This window comes from Penaeus vannamei, chromosome 24 (genome assembly GCF_042767895.1).
Source record: "Penaeus vannamei isolate JL-2024 chromosome 24, ASM4276789v1, whole genome shotgun sequence".
NCBI classification, from domain to species: domain Eukaryota; kingdom Metazoa; phylum Arthropoda; class Malacostraca; order Decapoda; family Penaeidae; genus Penaeus; species Penaeus vannamei.
In genome coordinates this window covers 19,447,493-19,458,260 of record NC_091572.1, presented here as the reverse complement: position 1 = coordinate 19,458,260, position 10,768 = coordinate 19,447,493, and the positions used below count along the sequence as shown (strand labels likewise).

The window sequence follows — 10,768 nt, the reverse complement described above, 5'->3', positions numbered from 1 at the left end:
ACTGCAGAAAAAAAATACAATCATGTACAGCTTTGGCCTCCAGTAGGCTCTTTTTTCATTCATAGTTCGCATTGCTACATATCACAAATACGTTTTCATTTCGTCGTTGCGCGCTTCTTAACCCATTTGCTTCCTCATTTTTCGCTCCGCGCCGAGCCGCCGCACCGCGGAATATTTTCCCGCCGCACGAGCCCTCGCGCCGGGATTTTGATAATCGCACCAATGTAGTAATCTAACCACTGATCATCGTTTGTTTTATATATAAGTGATGAGAGAGGTTGCACTTTTCCTCATGGTATATTCTACACATCTTTTCGTATTTCTATTGAAGTTGGATACTGAAGCTGTTCATAAATGTTCATATTAGCCAATGAGATGAACTATTTGACACTAGAAAATAATACATTCCTTTTATGGGAGGTCAAAGTAGAGCTGTTTTTTTCATTTCAACCAAAGTCGCAAATGGATGAAAATAAGTGACAACAGCAGTCCTAAAGCCGTTTTCGATGCTCATTCAGCCTGTACTTTCGTACAACGCTCAGAAAAAGAAGGAAAATTGATTTTTTTTTTCTGAAGTACAAAAGTACCTTCACTTTCTGAGAGGTCAAATTGTGTTGTTTCTTTCTTTTGAAAGAATGAATTGCATTGTTTTTACTTTAGGTGAAACTATGGACTTTTTTATTGCAAAAAGAACAAGAAAGACGTACCATCACCATTTTACTATTATGTAACTCAGATTATATATTACAATCTTCTCTGTGTATGGAACGTTTCAAAACAACCAATACGTGCAGAGTGACACCTGACACTCGGGACACAGTGCGTGTCATCTTAGGCCTCCCGGCATGGTAGCACAAGAAACACCTGCGGTAGCGCCGGCCTGGTGTCTCCCGAACGACATGCCTTGTCCTATCCTGCAGCTGCGAAGGCGAAGGTAGAACCGAGGGCCTTCCACGAACACTGTATGGTTCTACATCTGGAAGATATACATCAATGATGGCATTGCCGAGGTCAAGTCTGAAGTCCACTTGATGCCTCAGTGGCCCAGGTACTTATAGATGGCATGTGCGTTGACTGCGGCTAGATCAAACAGGTAGAAAAATACCGTTTTGTAGCATTTGAGTGATCGGCGTACTGTCGGGTAGGAGCTGGCCAACTGGTCCCCCAGATCCACACCTTTCATGCCAGCATTGTAGTCAGCAATGCATTGTGGTTTGCTGACCTGGGTACCCATCTTCTGTCCACCAACGCCATGGCTGAGGTATGGACACTTATTTTGTCCATCCACGTCATGGCGAGCATACCGGTTCTGGAACTGTGGAAGTCGACCTCTCCTTTCCTTTTCACCTTCAGTAAACTGTGAAACCCTTCCAACAGTAATTCCCCCCTCTCCTTGAGGTCCATTACCGCCTTCTGTGAAGACGGGATGGACCCCTTATCTTTACCAATATAGATCATAGACTGATGTATACCCAGCACACGGGCCATCACTGGCTAAAGCTTGTAAACTTTGACCCCAAATCTGGCCTGCTTGTTGGGGTTGTATGTGGAGAAGCAGAGCCGTCCGTGAAATTTCCAAAGCGACTCATCGATGGAAATGTTCTGGTTTGGCACGAACAACGACCTTGAGCCACTCCCCGAACAAATCTATCTCCCTCCAGATCTTCCAGAGCCTGTCATATACTGGATGATTCTCCTTATTGTACACAAAATGCAGGTAGTTGTGCAGCTCCAGTAGTGTCACGGGCTGCCACCATCGGCCGTGGGTTCTTTAACTCTCGTTCTGCTCCACAAACCTGTAAGACAGCAAATGGAATAAATTAGAATAAAAACGGTGACCACTGTAGCTACATAATCTGAGTATAGCAATACTGTGTAAATATGTTGTATCAACTCTTACATACCTATTGGTCTCCTCCACTACATGAGCAAGGAGTTCGCCTGTAATGAACTCCTTAAAAACTTCTAGTGGTGTCGACTCATGTAGCTCGACCTTCAGCCCAGGGGCGCCACAGAAGGAATGTTTCCGTGGTACTTTTTCCCGGCTTCTCCACTTGAAGGCAGCGGTCTCCGGGGCATTACTGTTCCAATGCTTTTGATACATGGACATGAAATGGCTTGTCATTGTCAAATGTGCTGTCTAGTGACACAAAATCGAGCTCAGGGATTTCTTCGTCCCCATCGGAAGACTCCGAGTCTGAAATCTCAGCAGGAGCTGAAGTCGATAGCTGCGGTCCCTGTTGGGAGAGGGAGAGAGAGAGCGAGACGAGAAATGAAGGTAGAGTTGCGACCTCTCATGGCTGCGATCGTTCTACTTGAATGAGCCTTTGACTGACCTTTTATGCAGATGACTAACCAATAATGTCACACTGTTATGTAATACTCCAATGAAAGCCAATGCTTCTTTCCAGACAGTCAGGTCAAAGTATGTCACATCCACATAATCTCATACCAACAAATCAACAACTAATTCGTCATTAATTTGTAATAATTACATGCATCATTAATTATGTACATCACCTAATTATCAACCAATCATGTAAATCATCGGCAGCGACAGCTATTGAGTCGATTACATAAGAGATAGCCAGTCTGTAGTCAGACTTCATGGCAAGACCACATGCCATACAGGCTGTGATAGGCCATTTGATTTGTAGCCAATCAGTTAAAATGATCAGTAGTGACATCTACCGAATCAGAAAATGACAGTCAGTCTGTAATCATCACAATAGAGGTACCCCCAGTCAGACAGACAGTGTATGATATCTACTATTACACAACTACAATTCTGTCATAAACAAAGGATTATGAAAACCAAAGGCTTTTTTTATGCTAAATTTTACAAATGTCCCAAAAGTTGACATCAACAGCCTGGGATACTTCATCCACAGGCGGTAGATTTTCCATGGTTTGGCTCAGACCCTTATTCCAAAATGACAGGGAAAGCTTCCTAGGCTTAATCCTCTTCAATGGAGGAGGACGCGAGGCCCTAGGTGTCTGCTGCGATGCTAGGTCATACATCGGCGAGGGCATGTACACACGCCCCGACAAAACCACCGCCTGTGATGTTGCAGGGAACGCCTCGCTGCCCCACTTGGTGGTGGATGCCAGAGGAGACCCCTGACTGTATTGAGGCATTGGTGACGCCCTCGGACCGACAAACGACCCAACCCCCGGGCGGACCGACGATCGAACGAACACGTCTTCCGCGGGCGAGGGGAGCGAGTGCCCAGGTTTCACCTGCACACCTGGTTCGTTCACGACAATCGGAGGCGAGGGGGCCGGGTTCCCGGATATCACCTGCACACCCGGCTCGTCGCCAGCTAAAATGAAACAGACCCCCTTGGTCTGATTCAGAGCTGCAACATAAAGAAAGGAACATTAGAACCTCAAAAACTAATACTTGTTATAAATAAAAGACAATGTATACCCTGATATTGTTTAGTTATAATATCAGAACGTGTTTAGAATATATTCTCGATAAACAGAAACTAACAGCTGATATGAATATCAGATCGTACGTCTTAAAAATAGCTTAATCTTAATGGTGAAACAGCTAATATCAGATCATGTCTCAAATATACTCGCCGTTAACCGTTGCCGACAACTTTTCCTCCCGCGTTGTTACAAACATTACGGAAAGCTTAGCCTCCTTAATAGCTGAAAAGAGAAACACATAAATAATATAGGTATTTATTACGGCATATACAAATATCGCAGGCAATAGAAATATTAAGCCTTAAAATAATAGAGATAAACATCAAGACTACAACACAGAAATTACTTACCCTTGTCAAAACAGGCAATGGTGGTGGAACTCATGGTGGTGGTGGTGAGGGTTTATCTTGCTTCGAGAAAAAGCAGAGTATGGATATTGTTCGATTCAGCCGGGTTTTATACACCCCTCTCAACAGGAAAAAAACTTGTAAAAAATTGAGATGCGGGGAAAAACGGGAGGAAAAACCGTAATTACCGCGAGAAAGACCAGGAAAGAACTGGTAATTATCGCGCTTTCACCCACAATACAGTTTTTGGCAATCTTCTTTTCTAAGACTGCGATCGCAGAATAGTCTTTCACATCTCGGCATTTTAAAATGTCTATATATAAACTTGGTTACCTTCTTATCATTATATCTAAAGTCATTCTTCGAAAAATACCTGTGTAAATTGATATTGAACATAACAAAAATGACGTAAGCTCCGCATGTCAAACTATCAAGACTCTGCTGTTGCTTGCTAATATTGAGAAAACTTTTTGTAATATTGATCGATAAAAGCCTGCAACCACGGAGAATAAATATGCGGTTGAACTCCATAAGAATCAAAATAGGCAATACTTGATCTTCCATTCACAACTAAAACATAATGTCTCATCGCCGATGGTCTGTGGCGAGATGTAAGAATGTTAACTACAAAGAACTCATTATAAGCACCGCTATTTTTTCTTACAGGCAACTGATCCGCTAGATAACACCCTCGTAAAACAAATCCTCTCCCGAGAAATTGCGAGCATATATCGTCCACCTCATAACAATTCATTATGCTCTGATATCAGTTACTACCCTGCACTCGTTATCGATATAAATCACTCCTTGTGTCACCCACCAAGAATAAAACGATATTTGAAGTAGGCGGTTGTGATAGTTCAAAACCAATCCTAAGACTTCCGGAATTCTCTATTGCTAATGCATCCTGCAGTTTTTCTGTTTGTAAATCCATGACCGCAATCATTTTCCCGTTTACAAATCTATTTTTGGTTAGTGAATGTCCTTTTTCCAAGCCCAATGCATTCAGCGAATGATAATACAAGTCTGAATACTGTGTTGGGAAACTCGTGCTTATATTATACACAGATGTGTTATTGACGGTCACCAAAAGTTTGCTCAGATGATTATGTCCAAAATGAAGCGGGTTGATTGTATAATCTCCGGCGTATGCTTTCATGTCTACCATAAATAAGAATAACTTTTCATGAATAGTTAAACTCCAGGGCATGTCTATTGCCAACTGTGTCTGATTACTAGCCATGACATGGGTTTTGTTGAGTGTCTTATTAAACACACAGCTGAGAGGACTGCGTTGTAAAGATCTGTTAAGTGCTTCTCTTGCTGCATCTCTGGGATCCAACGTGGTAAGATGCAGTTTGCACGAATCGATATTTACAACCGGGTTATGGGTCGAAGTGTCGGGGGTTGTATTGACAACAAACTTGTCTGTAGCAAACTCGATTAGAATTCGCATTAGCCAAAAGATACATATTCATTGAAGCTATATCCATCAATAACGGAGACATGAAATGAAATCCATGAGTCTTTACTTCGTCCACTAATTCTTTCTTGCTAGCAGTACATTTGGTAAAATATTCGTTTGTAAAGTTCGGTGGAATCTTAAAAGGTTCAAAATATTGCATGTTTCTCCCTAGAGTTTCTTTTAGTGATGGTGACATGTTCGTTACTAAACGCATATACGAAGAGAAATTATATAGCGGATTTTGCTCTACTTGTTGCCCGTTAAAGTACACCGATACAGACGTGATTAGCGAGTGCATGGCAGAATTGCATAATTCTGCATGATCGTCATCCCCTAGTGAACTTCCATCATTTTTCTTCAGGGTACCCTTGAGCTCTAGTACTACTCGAGATTGCCCTGCAGGCCACCAGAACTCGGCATAATTATCCGTAATCGACCCGTTTATCCCTGCATTGACAAGCAACAAATCACCTTCTGTCTTTTCCTCTATTGCTGATTCGATTATGTGCATCCTGTTTGTTCAGGGGAACATGTCGCTCACCCCGCCAATATATGATGAGACAGGTGTCTTGTAATGATTCATTGTCTTTACTCGTAATACCGAGCTCCTCTCCACACTAGTATTTGCGCACAGAGGCAAGGCAGGACTATAACTGACTATACCAGGGAAAACATAGCTTGAACAACTAGGTCAGACCCTTAATCTCTTTACTCTTATGTTTTCTGCCTGCTCCCCCTCCTCTCATCGCTCTGGCCCCCGCCTGTTTGATTGCCTCGATGCCTCTTCTTTTCATAGAAGACTTTAGATTGGTCTTCCCCTCTCTCATATCATCGATATGACCCGAACCAAAATCCAAGAGCGCAGGCTTCACAAGCCGAGAGACAAACGAGATTAATCTCTTGCCGATATTACCAAGAAAGCAGAACAGACCTGCCCCTCTTCGATAGTGGTTATAGCTATTATATATACCGATATTGCTTAAAAACCCTCCTCGAACAGGTTTCAGCAATGTTTCCGGGTTCTCAAAAACCGTTCTAAACTCCTCTGACGTAGGAGGGACAAAAGACGACCTTGCATACATGGCGACTATTGCACGTCTTCTCTTTGCTAATAACCAAACAAGCCGGAACGACGTCCTGTTGTAAAATAAGCAAAGACACCTAGGTGCGGTGTTTATATATGCTGGATTTAGCGAGGTCTTACGTGTAATATAAGGGTAACCGATTGGTTCTCGTCAAACACCAAAGGATATCCATTCTGATCTGTGATGCGCACACCTACAGAATTTATGCTCTTGCTTAAGAGTTGTTTATAAAGAGGTGGTGTACACCCCTTTGCACGCATTCCCTGCCATGCAAAAGCATCAAGTATATTAACTTGACCTGCAAATCGACAAGGTGTAACAATATCCGAATATATATATATATAAGAAATCGACGCCACCATGGGTTCTTGGCGATCTGGTACCTATATTATTATATAAATTTAACTTTTCACGGACAGACAGCGGGTGAGAAACATAAAAGCGATAGATTTTATTTTCGCCAAACCCGAGAATGCGACACATGCGACGCGAAAAATAAACTGCCATATCGAGGCGGCAGCGGTCATCGCTGATCTCACCCTCGCTCCCTCCCCCGCCATAGAATGAGGTCTCGACGTGGCAACGATCTGCGTCCCAGCCGTAAGCTAATAATCTCCCATTTGGTATGTACTTCTTAATTGCATCTTTACCGAGTGTTTCCTCTGTCTGGGCTATATCATTATTGCACACATCTCATCTGGCCCAACATGCTAAATTTTGGGACATAATATACTACATTTTGTCTGAGAATATGTGGTTCTTTATCACATGCATACACAAGATGAATAGCAAAATCCTCATCATTTGCCAGGATGGTGTAATAGTTTTTAGGATGTAAAAAGTTGACCAGTGCAACCTCATAATCCAAGGTAGAATCCAACATTAAAAGAGCTATAACATTTTCAAAGGCGTGGGAAGTATTATGAGGAAAAACCTTCGAAGCACCGCTTGTAATGTATAAATATTGGTTATCAGTCTCCATGATGAATGTTGGAGAACTGAGAGCTTTGGAGAACTTTGTTGATCTCTTAATTTTATAGTCACGGGTGTAGAGATCAATAAAAGCGAGAATACACACAACTTAGTTTATTAATTACACAAAATATATTATACCATCATGAATAACAGATAAATAGGAAAACAATTAGTTGTCATCTTCCGGCTTCCGGCGCTTTGCTGGAGTCCCATCTGTAGGCGACCACCATCTTCTGCATTCGTCAGCGCCGGTGTTGATATCGCCCACATCACTATCTACGCCACGACGGTCCTCGGCTTCATCCCTCGACGAACGACGCTGGTGCTGCGCATTACAAATGTCCGACTCCGGTTGAATGCGCGAGTTCTGGTTTATTAACACAACAGGAATCTTTAGAGGCATGCAGTGCATGGCAAAATTTTGAATGGGTACAACGTATGAATTGCACCAGCTACCACCTTCTTCTTCAACAGGAAATCAAATTTCACTAATGATTATATCTTTCAACTGCGTAAACAAAAAGCCGAGACATTTATCCAGCTTTTTCAGGCGATCGTCCAACTTATCACTTGTTAATCCGCTCATGTAATGTCTGTCCGTGCTGGATCTTAATTGTTTCATGGCAATTTCATTGTTCTCCAACGATTTGGCGGGTCCGAAATGAGCAATCAGATATATAATTGTAGGTCCCACATGGATCCCGTACGGTCACGGTCAGCTGTGATTGCCCTTGACGTAGAAAACATCCGGCTTCTACATCTGTAGAGATCAGCATGCGTGTACTCTTTCCAGCACACCAGAGGTTGCGTAAGCAGTCTTTCCACATGCATTGGCTGCAACACAAACTGCAGTGTCCTTATTCAGATCCGGACGAATAATAGCGCCCTGGTGCATGACCAGAGGATGCATACGGCTGGGCTTGTGTTCACTGTTGATAGCTGCATCCATCGGAGTTTCAAGGCTCCTTTCTCTCTCCTCTGCGCTCATCCTCAAAGTCGTTTCTTGAGACATTTTTGCGTGTTCACACACCACGGTGTCTGTCGAAGTACTGCATTCCCTCAGCTCTTCCAACTCCGCTTCATATCGCAAACATAGTCCCCCGCTCCCCATACGTCTTTTCACCTGCGCAGTTTAGGCACAAGCCGGTAACCCATTTCAAAACCGATAGTCGATTATACAGACAAGCAATTCTGCAATATTTAACAATGGCGCGAATTGTTTCTTCTTGCGATACGTGGCTCGGGTCTTCCATTGCTTCGTCGGCATCTTGGCGGTATGCTTGGTCCGATGGATTTGCAAGAAAGGCTTGGTAGGTCTCCCACAACGATACGATATCATCATGTTTGTACTGCGCGCGGTAAAATCGCATCATTTCTTCTCGCAGTTTGGTCGCGAGAGCGCGCGTTGATGCATTATTATCACCAACTGCGTTAGCTTCATCGCCGGTGCTGGTGGCGCTGTTGCAATGCGATGATGCGCTGTCGAGAAGTTCACCGTGTTCGCTCATTCGACAGTCTCGACTGATACATGTGCTGAAAAGCCCCACATTATATCCTATCTGAACGTTGTTAATTAGGGTTCCAACGCATCTTTTTCCGCGCGTGTTTAGAGGCAAATGCAGGCATTGATTTTGTGCTTCCACTGCCCTTATAATCGCGCCCCGAGAGAAACCGTTTGGCCGTTGGATTGCACACGTACTTGAGAGGTATCGGGGCAAAGTTGTGTAATAATCTTAATAAATCCTTTTCTTTGAGCGAAAACGATGGGGCCAATGCCATGTATTTGATTACATCAAGTATATTCAGACCCGACACAGGTGATTGTAGCTGACCCATCTCATCCCAGCGAATTAGAGGTTGTTGTTGATAAATTCCCAGGAGAGATTTAACAATCCTGTTGTGCGTAAAAAAAAAAAAAAACGCCAACTAAATGCTCTAACGACGGTTTAATGAATTAGACGGCGTATTATTTGTAGACATTCTCTGCAAGGCTGCAGTTGGAAGAGGCACAGCCATCACATCATGATTACAATTTTTCTCTTTCCTCCTCGTCTTTCTAATTCTCGGAATGCGGTGTGAAACACTAAATGGTTTTCCTGGTCTGGTAGCCCCGCCGGCCCCGCCCCCGGTCCCGCCCCCGGCCCCGCCCGCGCATGGACCTGCGTCAGAGGTGCTCGCGCGCGCACCGCACCAACCGCCCCGCAACCGTTTCGCGCGGGAGTATTACCGCGGGTCATGCTCTCTCGATTACTCTCGTTGCCGTCTCTTTGGGCTTGGATTTTTTCTTTGACTGTGCTTCTAATGCAATTTTTCTATTGTCATCACTAATAGCTGCATGTTCCAAGGTTTTCGATACCAGATGGCGATCAACCACGGATTTTGGAACCAGGGAAAATTCTTTCATTTCTTTCTGTTAAATCAAGGCGGTAAATGCGTTGATCGCAAACGGCAATAACAAATAAGATATCTCCTCCCACGCGCGATGAGATAATTTTTTTTCTTTTTTACAGATGTTCGTTTAAGAGGGACTGCCTTAATCGCCTCCCGATGTCTTTTTAGCTTTTTGATAATGTTCCTCTCCGGTGTTAGATTTTTAAAAGTTGGAAAACACCTCAGTAATGCAACCAACTTGTTCTTTATTTAATTGTAATATAAAGTCAGACCGTCGCTTCGGCTTTAATGAACAAATAAGCTTTAACACATCAATGCGCTGCTGCAGTGCGAGAGACTGCTTTGTCATGATCCTGAACGCATGTCATCAATCGTAATGTAGGAATTAAATTTGTCTGGATAGCTAATCCAGTGTATGAGATATTCTCTTTGCTGTTTAGACTTGTTCCAGCGCGAGGATAAAATTTTATACAGATAATAATTTTGCACGGCAGCCGGAACGAGTTCTTCACGATAAAACAGACCCTGAATTGCCTCACCGTCTAGATCTTCAAGAAAATAACCAACAATGTTTTGGCGACAGTCAACACGACGGATAATAAATATCTCCTCTGTATTTTGTATTTCGAAACCTTTGCGAAATACGTTCGTGCGGGAGCATGCTGCGATGCGCACGGTATCCCCTATTTTAAGCTTCGGATTGTTGGTTGTTGAACGGTCTTTTTTATAGACCCATTCAAAGACGGAGCGTATATTTGTCGAAAGAGATGCCGCCACTGCGCCGGTGTATAACGATGGTGAACTTTGAAAGGAGTAGCGCCTTTCAGACCAGCATGCGCGCGCTTGTTGTAGTCGGACACAATGTCTTGGAGCTCATCAACATATCGCAGCGTATATTAAAGAGTTAAATATTTATAAATGCGTTCCTTGAGGGTTCTTACAAGTCTTTCAGCGATGCTTGCGTATATTTCTTTCGAGTGTTGTATACCACCGCATATTGCACTCGCGCAGTAATGCATTCATCGTGTTATTCACAAATTCGCGCCCCGCGTCTGTAAACAACCGAG

At 43.4% G+C, this 10,768-nt stretch overlaps 1 protein-coding gene across 1 annotated transcript in view; it reads left to right on the top strand.

The window, feature by feature from the left end:
* LOC113811040 (mucin-17) overlaps nucleotides 1-10,768 on the top strand; it is an 89,567-nt gene that overhangs the window by 57,801 nt on the left and 20,998 nt on the right. The gene's annotated exons all lie outside the window — the stretch shown is intronic.